General features: G+C 47.1%; 2 long non-coding RNA genes across 2 annotated transcripts in view; one reads left to right on the forward strand and one right to left on the reverse strand.

Moving 5' to 3' along the window:
- Window positions 1–9,363: 9,363 nt before the first annotated feature.
- LOC114065118 lies at window positions 9,364–11,233 on the reverse strand. Its single transcript, XR_003572876.1, has 3 exons — window positions 11,116–11,233; window positions 9,692–9,929; window positions 9,364–9,496 (listed from the first exon to the last, which is right to left on the reverse strand). It is a non-coding gene; the product is annotated as an uncharacterized LOC114065118 (long non-coding RNA).
- A 110-nt stretch (window positions 11,234–11,343) lies between these two features.
- The window catches only part of LOC114065119, a 38,474-nt gene continuing 36,813 nt past the window's right edge, over window positions 11,344–13,004 (forward strand). Inside the window, exon 1 of the long non-coding RNA XR_003572877.1 lies at window positions 11,344–11,500. This is a non-coding gene — a long non-coding RNA (uncharacterized LOC114065119). The remainder of the gene's footprint in view (window positions 11,501–13,004) is intronic.

A 13,004-nucleotide genomic window follows, 5' to 3' on the forward strand; every position in this document is an offset into this window, starting at 1 on the left:
AACCAGGCTTTAATAATTAGTGGCTCTTATAATTGAAGATTAGCCTCAAATGCGCCTGCCTGTGTGTACAGGACGAGCTTGGATGTGAGTTGTCTATTGAGATGTAGTATGAAAATGACAGAAACATCCACTGACAAAATACACCTAGGCAGTCTTGATTAGATTAAATCAAATGGTTACAGCATCTGGAGCCTTTAGCATGTACAGGGCATCCTAATGGCCCTGAAAGCTTCCCCAAATCCTATTAGATAGGTTAATCTCATTGGAGAATACATTCCAGGTGTACATAAACTGCATTGTTATAATACTTTCTATGGTTGCCTAAATCCTTTAAAGGTGAACTGTCATAGACTAACTCTGTGGAGTCCATCAAAATGCAGTGTCCCAGAAAAGTTCAGGAAAACAATACAATAAAAATATAAATAGATAAGAATAAAAAGAAACTTCCCTGCTGTAGGAAAGGGGCTGGATTCTGGCACTGTAAGAGATTAAAGCCTTGAGTGTGGTCACTATTCTGCATTACATGCACATCTCCTGTGATTTCTCAAGAAATTCAGAGTATTTCAGGGAGACCTTATTGTGGCCCTTTAATAGTTTAAGGGGGCTTGTAAGAAAGATGGAGAAACTTTACAGTAGAACCTGTATTGTTAGGACAGGGGAGAATGGTTTTTAACTAAGAGGGTAGATTCAAACTGGATAGAAGAGAGAATTCTTTACAATGAGGTTGGGTAAGCACTGGCACAGGTTGCCCAGAGAGGTGGATGCCCCATCTCTGGACACATTCAAGGTCAGGTTGGATGGGGCTCTGAGCAGCCTGGTCTCGTAGAAGATGTTCCTGCCCATGGCTGGGGGACAGGGGACAATGTGACATTTCAAGGTCCTTCCAGCCCAAACCACTCTCTGGTTCTGTATTCTGCCTCCTGCTACTTGCTCCCTGCAACAAGGAGCCCAAGTCAGAAAAAATGAGACTCCTTCTCAGCTGCCCTGATGTGCCTTCTGGCAGAGTGTGTCCAAACACGTGGCTGGGAGACGTGGTGCTGCCTTCCCCTTCCTAGACCCGACTGCACATGCAACCAGCAGTGAACTAAATGTACATGTGTGTATTGTGAGGGCATCTACAACCTGGCTGGCTGCAGTTAAGTAACAATTAGATTTGCTTGTTGACTATTTGGCACTTAGCAGTCTCATAATTAGTAACTGCAAACCAGTAGAGAAAATGAAGCAAATCCCTGATTTTTATAATACTGCTGGGCTTTATAACTGTCTGCAAAATCATAACCTCCTGCTTGTACAACAAAGCAAACACTGCAGTATTTTGAGAGATGTTATTTATAAAACAGCTAAGCTTGTGTATTAATTTGTTGTTCCTTTTGTTGTCTTTTGGGTGTTTGTGGTTTTTTTTTTTTTTTTGGGGGGGGGGGTGTTCAGTGAATGCCTCCCTGATTGGTGTTACCTGCTTTGGATTACTCTGCTGCTACATTTGCTTTCCCTTTTCCCATGTGGTGCTGGGGGTGGAGGAGCAGGTCCCCCCTGCATGGAGCAGAGTTGCCTGCACAGCGCCGAGGCTCAGTGGCAATTCCGTGTGGATGGGCAGGTGTCTGTTGTTCTTTCACCTTTCCCACTGATTTGGGGGGAAGTTATGTAGCCACAGCAGTTGGTTGCCAGCTGCCAGGGTTTGAGAAGGGAGTGTGATTGATACCAAGCCAAAGGAAAACATGCCAGTTACTTTGCAAGGAGACATGGGATTGCTCTAAGGGAGTGTGCTTTGGGCCAGCGTCTCCAGGGGCTAGAGAAAAAAATCCCTGTTCATGTGAAAATGAAAGGATTTGCAGAGTGAGTTACCTGGGGAGTGTGCATGGAAAATGCAACAGTATTGTCATCTCTGCAGAGAACATCTCTGTTCTGAGATCCTCCAGTGTTCTCTGGTGTGCTCACTCCAGCACAAAGGCAGGAGGGTTTGCCCAAGGCTCAGTCCCAGCAGGAGGTGTCCAGAACATCCCAGGATCAGCTTCCTCCTGGCTCCCAGGGAACCAGACATGGGGAACACGGGGAGGTGCTCCCACGTGTGGGGAGTACCACCCGTAGTTCATTTGCTTGCTTGCTGAAGCACTTCACTTTCTTGATCACTTCACTTGAGATGGGTTTAAAACCCCTTTGGGAGCAGCAGTTTGGGTGGACTCATTGATTTTAAGTGTGAAGTCTCTCTTGCTCCTTTGTAGTAGCTGGGACTGCCCCTGCTCCCCAGAGATGGGGTTCATCATTAGCACTTGGGTGTGCAAAGAATGGGAGAATAAATCTGAGCTGGGCACTCAGGGCTCTCCTGTAGCTGGGCTAAGAACCAGGCACCTCTGGAGGGGTTTGCCTGAGTTTCCAGCTGGTTTCCTCTGTTGAGTCTGGAGCCTCTGCTAATTCCAGTTCCTTATTTAATGAAGCCAAATGCAAACTGAAGTGCAGATCTCTGATTAATATCGGAGTGGGTTCTCTTTCATACATTTGTCATTTCTTCCCTCACCACTCCCTTTTGAAATCATTTATTTTCTCTGCCTAAAACATTCCTATATTGTTATTGCTCTCACAGTGGTGTGCACTGCACTCACTAAATCAAATTTATAATGCTGGAATTAAAGTAGTAGGTTTCTTCCATTTTGTCTCCACGTACATTTAAAAAAGAGAAGTTCTTTAAATTAACCTAATGTAGCTGGATTTGTTTTCCCTTTATTAGCTTTGGAGGGGGTTCTCTAGAGGACCTCAGTGCCATTATATTATCTGAGGAGTAGATCTGCTTCAGCCTGATGGGAATTTTTAACAAGAGCAATGTTTTCCCTTTTCAGTGTGAGTAAATACTTTACTGAAATCCAGGGGGCTGATGCTCTGCTGCATTACCAGTAAACATGAAGTGAAAAACAGCTGGCAGAGTGGAGAGGAGACAGAGCATACAAAGTGTTGGTGTGCCTGCTGATCTGCAGAAGGGCTGCCACTCGGGTGTGTTTTTGTGAGTGATTTTATCCGTGCAGAAGACTTTAGCTCTTGGCCAGCTCTGGAGCGATCTTGGTTTCAGGATTTAGTGTAAGCTGGGTGTCTGACCTTCACCCTGCACCATCACCAGAGGTGTGGGAGCTCTGATGATTTCCTGGGGTTGTGCCATGCCTGGGAACAGACACTCCCCACAGATACTCCCTGTCCCTGGAGCTTTGGGCTGCAGCCCTCGTGCCCACAGAAAGCTCAGCAGGGCTGTGGCCAGGCAGGGGCTCTCTCCAAGGTGGCAGGAGCAGGTTGATGGATGCCACAGCAGGATGGTCACAGTCTCCATGCAAAAGGTGAGGCAGACACGTGGTAGAGTGTCCTTTCCTTTGGAGATGGGCCCTGCTCCTTGCTTGTGCTGCGTAAGGAAAACAGCCAAATACGACCCTTGTCATGAAACTAATTTTCAACTATTTGATTATCCAGAACCATTTTGGTGCAGATAAATATTTCTGACCCTGGTTGCCACATTATTGCTTTGACCTGTCACCCCTGGCAGACCCCTGTCTGCATCCTCCCAGGCTGGATGGCTTGAAAACTATTATCAGTGACAAGTAAAAGACTGCAGAGAAATAAACAACAGGGACCTCTGAGCTTGCCCTTGTAAACTACAGTCAGGCATCACCCAAAAAGCGCCCAGAATACAGACAGATCAATGCTCTGCACAGTCCTCTGCAGACACACTCTCTTGCACAGGGCTTTCACAGGCTATAATGCATGTTTTGATAATGTCTTAGCACTGCATTTTTTTAATGTACTTCCTTTGTTTGTTAAGGTGCCTTTCAAGCCAAGTCAGTGCTGGCTTTCCATAAAATTCGCTGGTGCTTCCATCATATACACTGAAAGTGGTGTGTGCAGAAGCCATTCTGTCAATATATATTTTTATGTATTATTCAGCTCCTGTTGTTTGTGTTTGCCAAGGAAGTTTGCATGCAATCTGCCAGGTTAGTTTCTTAAAAGCTTGGATGCTGAGTTTCTGTTTTCATCTAACTCTTCCCCTGTTTAGGAATGAGCTGTCAGGAGTGGTGTATTTTTTGTTCAGAGCTGTGCAAGTCCTGGCTGTCCAAATAGGAATGTGACAGGCAGAAAAAGCACGAATGTGCATTTTTTTCAGTTTAAAAAGAATTAGTAAGTTCTTGAGGTAGATTTTGTTTAGCAGTGTGGGTGTCAAAGCAAAGTACTCCATGGCTCTGCACTGTGGTACCTGAAATTTGAATAAGGTCCTGTTTTTATCAGCCATCTCTTGGGGATTGAGATGAGCCATAAGGCCTTTCACATGAAATCTTCTGTTTCACCAAATTAGCACCATGAAGGCAACAGCACTGGGGTTAGAGGATTATGGTTTGAATGAACATCCAGAACTAATCTGCTTCCATGATTCGCTGGGTACAGTTGGAAAGAAAGCTAATCCAGAGGGAAGCGTTTTACTCTTCCCCCTGTGTGCACTGGAGATCACATTGTCCTGAATGACCCCACTTCCCTCTTACACTGCTGTGTTACACACTGTGCAAAAAACGTGTCTGTGGTGCTGGGTTACCTTCAGAGCGTTCCTAATCTCAGTGCCATGAAGGTCCTGGCAAAATGTCTTGCTCCCTTTGCCCTTTTCTTGCTGCTGGTTAATGAAATTCCAAGAAAAGAGTAAAATTACATTTGGGTTCACAGAATTCATCTCTAAAAAGCGTTTTTACTTTTGTGGTGATGCATTGCTTTTCTGGTTACTGGGGTTAAAATCCTGTTGGTATTTTTGCTGATGTCTGTTTTTCAGCACTTGTGAAGTGTCAGGGGTGGATGTAATGGTTTTCTGCTGAAGGGGGATGTGTCATAGCAGGAGGGGCTGGGGGACTTGGGTTCAGTTGCTCTTCTGGCAGTGGACTTGGTCCCATGGAGTCATGGAAGGAACAGGAATTTGGGCTAAGTCCTCACTCCTGAGGTTCCTCGTGGCAAAGCACCTCTAAAGATCTCTAGACAAGGTACACTAAAGAGAGCATGTGGTGTTGGGAGGGCAACTGAGACCCAGAAATCTGATCCCTTGCTTTCTCTGCACTGCTCTGTAAAACAAAGCCCTTCCCTGCTTCACTCATGGGCGCTGATGAAAGATGCCTTGAAGATTTTGGTTGCCTACAGAGTCTAATAATAGAGGAAATACCCAGATTTGGAAATACGCTCTGAGGCCTTAGTATTGACCTGCTGGAAGTCTACTTGATAGATCCTGGAGCCCAGGTTGAGAGTTTTGCTCTTCCTTTTAGACAGTCCCTGCTCCAGCTCAGGTGTTAATAGAGATGCTCATGCCCGTGGCTTGGCCCGAGTCCAGAGACATGAGACAGGACCTGGTGGAAGGGTTAGTTCAGGTACAGCATTTCCTTCCCTTTGTTTCAGAATTCTCTAAAATCCTGGTTTGAGGCATCAATCTTGAGCCAGGCCGAGCAAGCCTACATTTTCTTCTCTACGTTTCCCTTTCCCTCCATTTGATTTTTTTACCAGCTTTGCTTATATTCCTGGTGTGCTTTCCAGGAGCTGCCATTAATCTTGTTCCCAGGAGTCCCTATGTCACTCCTGGCTGTGATACATGCCATTGCCAGAGGTTTTCAGTTTATTTAAAACTCTGCTGCAGCAGGTTTTCCCTCCTGCATCCCTTCCTGAACTAAAAGCACTAGGCTATTCATTATTTTCAATAAATAAGCAGTCATTTTGTTAATCCATCTTAAAAAGTATGATCACCCACAGGTGGAGTGCTTTTTTATGACTGTTATTTGATTCCTTCTCATAGATCATTTCTGCAGAGCTGCATCTCTAGGCCACGTCTCGTTCCTGCCGCGGGGGCTGCAGGAGCTCGGTCGGCTCCTTGGGTGCTCCCCAGAGCTTTGGGGTGCTCGGCCAGGGACAGGGCTCAGCGTGATCTACTACAAGGTGGACAGGTTTTCCTGCTTATCCATCCTTCTCCTTATCCATCAGGTCGTTCTGTCAGCAGCCAGATCCCTGAGCCGGGTTTCTTAAGAACACACCACAGCAGCAGTTGCACGAGACAGGGAGGAAACAATAACCTGGAGGTTCAGCTTAAATACTTGCTTAGACCAGCTTATGGCAGGTACTGCTGTCCTGGTGTTGGACTCAAGTTAGGAGGGCTTGATTCTGTGCCATTGATCTTCATGTCATGAATACAAACTCAACTTTTACACTGCAGTAAATTAGTAGTATTTCTGCTTCTGCTTTTAGAACTATGTCAGGTATAAGTGAGATAAAGATTGAGGTAATTCTAAATGGGAAAGCAGAGGATGAATTTTTAGAAATGCTTGTTCCTAGCAGAAGTTTGCACCTGGTGAATTATGCTCTTAATTTCAAAGAAGAGCAAAATAAAATCACTGACATGAAAACCCTGCCTGTACCTTAAAAAAGCATATATACGGATGTGCATGCACACACTATTGTTTAAAAAATAATAAACCTGTAAAAAGCAGTTATTTATGCTGCAGGTAACAGCCCTCTGGCAGTGCCTGGATTTTGTTTGCCTCATACTATAAAAAGCCCCAGCTGTGATCTCTTCTGTTCCATGTGAGCTGCCAGGGGGGCCTCCTCCGGCCTGCTGGGGAAAGGTTTGGCCATGGGCAGCAGGAGGAGAGACACCAGAGTCCAGAGGAGGATGTGAGCCATGTTTAAAGCTACTGGTTGGGGAGCTTTGAGAGATGAACAGGGAGGTTGAAGATGGTGTTTGAATAGAACAAGAATAAGGCAGGGATGGGGAGATGGGAGCACAAGGACGGGAAGGCAAATTGGATCCCAACTGGCATCATGGACCAGTGTAGGGGGGCTGTGTTCTGGGGTAAGACAGAGCTCTGGAGATGGTCTCGGGATCTGGGAGCTGACTCACACTGGCAGTGTTGTTGTTTGCATCCTGAAGAGGTAAGAGGGGAAGGCATTTATGTGTTTGTTTTAAATTGGTTTGCCTTTTTTGAGTTCGGGAGCTCTGAGCCAGTTCCGTGGAGATGGAATTACTGAGTGCATGTGGGCTGAGCATATGTGAGAGGGGAATTGAATTGCTTGGGGAGGAGTTTGTGCGCTCTAGGTACAGCAAAGAGATGGGAAAAGACAGACGTTTTGGGACTCTTTCCACTAATTTTATGTGAAAGAGTAAAATGCATCGAATTATGCTGGGAGGGGGGATGTGGTACGTGAGGCACTGAGGTGATGCCTCCTCACATGATAAAGAGCAGCCTATAAAAACAAGGGCAGAAATGGTATGCTTTTGGCTGGGGGAAGGTAGTTACTGGTTCTCTAAGTTCATTTTGGAGAGGCGACTAAAGGAGGTAAGACCGATAGTGGAGACAAAGCTAAGATGGGACAGCCTTGCCAACAAACCATTGTCACTGCAACATTCCCATTGTTTTCTTAAACAACAAACCCAGAAGGTCAGATTGCAGAATGAGTTTCCCTTCTCTTCCCTAACCCTTGCACCATTCCTGCCTTTGCTCAGAGCAGGTCTGTTTGCAGAGGGGAAGCTTCTCCTTCCCTGGCCATGCATGGAGCTGGGTCAGCTCTCTGCAGGTCCCTGCTCCGAGGCAGGGGGGGCAGGGGGTGTGTGACAGGAATGTTGCACCTACACTGTTGTCACTGGCAGGCACTGCCTGTCCTCACCTGCAGTTGTTTTGTTTTCCCATCGAATCCATGACAGTGAGTGCTTGCCATCATCTGTTCAGGGACCCTCAGAGAGAGAGGCAGCCACAGGCATTAAATGTTACACACCAACCACAGCAAACGGGACAACAGCACAGCTGGTGTGAACACGGGCAAGTGGCTGCTCCCAAAAACCCCTCCTGCCCTGGTGGTGCATTTGCTGCCTTACCAGTGCCCTTATGGGGATGTGTTTCCCTCATGGACTCTTGCCAGCAATCCCAAATAGAGACCATTGCCTTTATAGCTGAAGGGAGATGCTTCTGCCAGAAACCCCCAACCAACCTGACAAGGTGAAGAACATGTGTTGGCTTGAGCAGGGAGGATCTGCTGGGGAGCATCATGGTTTTTGCATTTATTTTGCCGTTCTCCTGCATTTGTCAGAGCTCTTCCTACAGCTCTGATCTTTTTGTCTGCGTTTAAAGATCTTTCTATTCTCTATTTAACAACAGGAGGTTTTAGGTTTAAATGGCACAATGGTGTATGTAATTTATATATACAAAAAAGATAAATTGCTGCTTCTCGAGACACAAAATGCAAGCATTGCTTTGTTGGCGGAATTAACTTTTGTGCTATGTCAGGCGTGGAAGGTATTGTTAGAGATATGATTTTAGTATATAGCAGTACTAAATATTTTATCTTGTTGGCAAGCGGTGTTGTTGCAGAAGGTTTAAACTTCAAAGTGAGCTTTGCTAAAATGCCTTTAAAATAAAAGAAAAAAAAAAGGTGGAGAGGGAGATGTAAGAGTGACTCGATTCGTGCTGGAATGATTTCACAGGAGGATTGTTATCCACTGAGACACAAGGCTTCTATTTGACCTCCTGCTGACTTCCCTAAACAGTGTTTGTAGGATGTTTAAACACTTAAAAAAAAAAAAAAAAAAGGAAAGAAAAAGGAAAGCTGCTCTGCCGGAGTGTCTCCGTGCAGAAGAGCCACATCTCCTTTTTTCAAAGTGACACATAGAGAAGGTATTTAGCACTTACAAAGAGCTTGCTGGCAGGCTCTCAGTTCTAGGGACGTAGAAGCGATCCAGGCTCTCTATTTTAATGTAATTTTTGGTGCCGGGTGTCCCTCTCTGCTCAGAGGTTGCACAGAAAACCCCTCAGCAGTGCCGGGCAGGACGAGCTCGGGAGGGGCTGCGGTGCCTTCATCCCCTGCGGCTTTGGTGGTCCCTGCCCGGGCATCGCCCCGGCAGCTGCGGGGAGAGCACGGGCTGCAGCAGCCTGTGCGTGACTCGGGAGGTATTTTGGGATCCTTCTGGGAGAAAAGTGCAGTATCATCGTTAAAGAGAGTGCTGCGGGATAAACTGTGACTGAGATCTGAGCGCGGAGAGCTCCCCGGCAAAGGGACGTGCTGCTCCTTGTCTCGCTGCAGGGAGGGTGGGGTGAACCGGGATGACAAATTCACGGGCTCTCAGCCTTGTTCAAGGGGCCAATCCGTGCTGCCCTCCCGCAGGTACACGGGCTGTCAGAGGGCTTCATTTCACACACGAGTTTCCAAATTTTGCTCAGTAGCAGTGAGCAAGTTCATTGTAAGGCAGTTATTCATCTGCCTGAAGCTGTTCCCATTTGTTTCACCCCCTCCTTGTCTTTTCCTTGCACTCCCTACACTCCATCTCCCTCCTGGGCTGCCTTGCTAAGGTGGTGCTTTTAATGAGCGCCTGGAGATCTGACCATAGAGGCATCCAGGCCTTGGTGCCTTCGGGTCATCCATGATTAAACTGCAGGACAGGGAAGGTTGGGGGTGGGATGAGTGTGGAAAACAGGCTGTGTGCCCCCATTTTCCTCCTGCAATGGTCAGAGCACCTTTCCTGCAGAAGTAGCAGCAGACATCAGTGCAGGAGCAATGCGACTCAAAACTAACCCTGTAGATCAAGGTGAGCCCAAGGGTGGCTCATAAACCAATTACTGGGTTAAGCAGGTAATGCCAGCGGCCAGTGCACAGATTTATCATCACTTCTGCAGTTCTGAAGCACTGGGAGAGGGGAAGTTTTTCCCTTCCTCACCTTGAGGGTGCAATGAGGGTCGTTGTGATCAGGAGCTCTCCTCCTCTGGTCTCTCATCTTTCCTGCACTTTTCAGGACACACACACGCACACACACACACAATTCCCTTCCTCCTGTTCGTTGTGCTGTTACTGAATTTGGGACACTGGTCCCCTGGGAACAGAGCTAGTTTCTAAGCTCTAATAGGCTCCCTGTTGTCACCATTTGGGACATCTCAGCAGCAGAAATGGGAAGTGACCTTAAGCAAGGAAGAAGGAAACTGCACAGTTTAACCAGGGCAGCTGTGCCTCTGCTGTGTCACTCTGGTTGTGGAAGGAGATGTTGTCTAGAGCTCCAGACATCATCTAGAGCTGATGCAGACCCCAGTGGGATTAATGGAAGGACCCTCATGGGCTGCACAGGGGCATTGCTGTGTTGTGAACGAGAATCTCCACGGAGGTCCCTTCCCATGGTGACAGATCACATCGTGTACGATCGCACAGTGTGACATGAGTTGTGTTTTCTGAAGTTTACCCAGAGAAGAGCCCTATTTTCATTTTTGGGCACATCCTTGGGAGAAAGCAAACTCTTCACAGGGTGGTTTGAGCTGCAGGCAAAGGAGTTCAGCTCTGCAGGGCCTTTGCCCTGGGCTTTTCCATGGCAGAGTTGAGCTGCTGCACCTGGCAGTGGTGGGCCGGAGCTTTATTGCAAGCAAATTTTTGGCGTAGGTTAAATATTCAACAAAGAGCTTGAGCTCTGCTTGCTTTGGCAAACAAGTACATCCCCAAATGAATCAAACAAGTTGTAATGCAGAACAAATTGGAGTAGTAGAGGATTTGTCTCAGACGCTTAAAATCATATTTTATCCCCTGCCTTTATATTACCATCTATTCAAGCAAAAAAGCATGTTTTGAAATACTGATGGGAAAAAAAAGCTGAGCACGTGTTGTTTATTCCTTCAGTGCTGTGGTACAGCCTTGTATTTCTGTCTTGTGCTCTTTTCTGACCTTGGAGCAACCCAAAAGATAGCTGGCTAATGGACTGTACTCAACTGCTGTATATTTTACACCCAAAGATTTGCAAAAATTGTTCTAAATTAAACAGGGTACAAAGTTTTTCTAATTTCAAGCACAGAGAATTCATTTTCAATTCCTCTATCAAAGCAAAATGACAAATACAAAATGCAAGTGAAACCAGATGGACTAACTATATTAGGAGCTCTGCATGCATATTTTGTGTCACTTATTAGCATTCATTAAGTCAAACACGGGGAGAAATAAGCTTTGCCTACATGTATTAAACCAATAAGGCTGGCAAGGATCCAAGCCTGCTCTAGTGGATTAATTGTTTTATAACTGCTTTAATTAAAATTGTTCAGTATATGATTAACCTAAAAGTTTTAATTTCCACAAAATTGTTGAACAAATGAGACATTAATATTTTACATTAACTGTGGAGAGTGTGCTGTGGTTCCCTGAGCAGCTCACTGTAAACCTGAGGTGAGGGGCCTTGTGGAAGGAGTGGAGGGATTGGCCCCAGGTGCCCCTCTTGCTGTGAGAGGCTCATCATCGAGCAGTGTGTTCTGGAAGGTTCTGTGCCTCCCTCCACTGTGATGACAGGGGAGCATGGAACATTCTCTGCTTCCGTTGACAGCTTCCACTGGGGCTGGTGCCATGGATCGTCCCACAGGGAGGGTGGCAGTGCAGCAGTGAGGCAGGAATGAGGGGCCTCTCCTGCCTTGGCTGTTCTGGAGAAGCTCATGGGCTTTACCAGCCTGGATCCACCCACACTTGGAGAGCTGCCCCTGCACCAGGGATGGACAGCAAAGAGGTGATGGACACAGCGAAGAGGTGATGGACACAGTGATGGACAGAGCCAAGAAGTGGTGGCTGCAGAGCAAGGAGGTACCAGAGGTGTGGGCACCATTGCTGTGCTGGTTACCCTGTTATCAGGATCATCTGCAGCCTCTCTCCCCTCTTCTCTAATCAGGGGTGCTGCTTGGTTGCTGTAGACTGCTAATTATGAGTTTTTGCCCCTTTTTAATCACCCAGTTTGTCTTGCAGGCTGACTGGGGTTTTAAGAGGTATTCCAGCAAAATGGGCATGAAATGCCACAAGAGAAATGGAGGTTTTGGGCCAGCTACTGTGAGCACCCCCTAAAGCTGTGCCAAGCCCAGGTGACCTCCTCATGGTGTGCACTCTGTGGTGGCTCTTCTGCAAATACAGAAGCTGTTAAACCTCCAAAGTGCCAAACTCCTGTTGGGACAGAGCACTTGGAGCTGTTGGGTTTAGGCAGAAGAAAAGCTGTGCTGGAGTCTGATGGGGGTCAGGTCAGCTCCACCAACCAGGAGGTTTTTGGAAATACAAGAAGTCACAGTTTTCCTCGTCTTATCAGGAAATCTGAACCTTCCATGTTTATGTTGTGTGATGCCTTTCTGGGGTGTTACCTTAGCAGAGAAGGGGGGCAAGTGGTGCAAGGGGCCATGTGTTGTGGTGTTGGGATGTGCTGGGGAGATCTGCAGCTCACTCTGCCCAGGCCTCACCTCCTCCTGCTTGTTTCATCTGGCAGTGTGAGGTGGCTTCAGGGTGTGGATGTGCTGCCATCCTGATGGCTCACCAGTTCTGCTGGCACTGGAAGTGTTTTGACACGTGACATTGCAGGCAGACTGCAGAGCTGGGCTGCACCTTGGTGTCCACCTTCTAAAAACCAGCCACGCCATGATCTGAGCTCGTGGCCCTGTTAGAGCTCATCACCAAAGTGTCACTGCCTTGAGTGGGACTGAGAGTTCATCTCTAAATTCACTTCCTTAGGGGCCCCTTTTGAGGTGGCTGCGGTGCTTACAGCATGGGCAGCACGGTGTCAGCCCCCAGTCTGTGGGACTTCTTGGGGGAACAGGCTCCTCTCCTGTGGGTTCTTGGTGGTAGCTCATGTCTTTTACTGGTGATCCTTTATGAACTGGCACTGGGAAAAGCAGTCTTTATGCTGATGGCCTCCGTGGCCCCACAGTATGCCAGAAAGTAGACTTAAGTGAAGTCCTGGCTATGCAGGGTTCAGAACTTCAGCTGATGTTGCTGGAAATATTGTGCACAGCCATGAGATCTCCTGCTGTTGGGTCCTCTTAGAAGTATTTCTGTTGAAATGTAGTTGCCTCCAGTTCAACAGTATTATCTGGGTGTGCCATAAAGTATTCTGCTTTCTGATTCTCCTCGAGCCTCTGTAGGCTTTCCAAAGTGGAGCATGCAGAATGTCTGCCATTGCTTTGGAACATGGGAATTTCTCCTGGTGGGAGGGCGGCTGCAGAGGGCTGGCTCTGTTCCCCTTCTGCACCTACTCC

The sequence above is a fragment of the Empidonax traillii genome, unplaced genomic scaffold (assembly GCF_003031625.1).
Source record: "Empidonax traillii isolate 1590-97213 ecotype Southwest subspecies unplaced genomic scaffold, ASM303162v1 scaffold622:size377785, whole genome shotgun sequence".
NCBI lineage: Eukaryota > Metazoa > Chordata > Aves > Passeriformes > Tyrannidae > Empidonax > Empidonax traillii.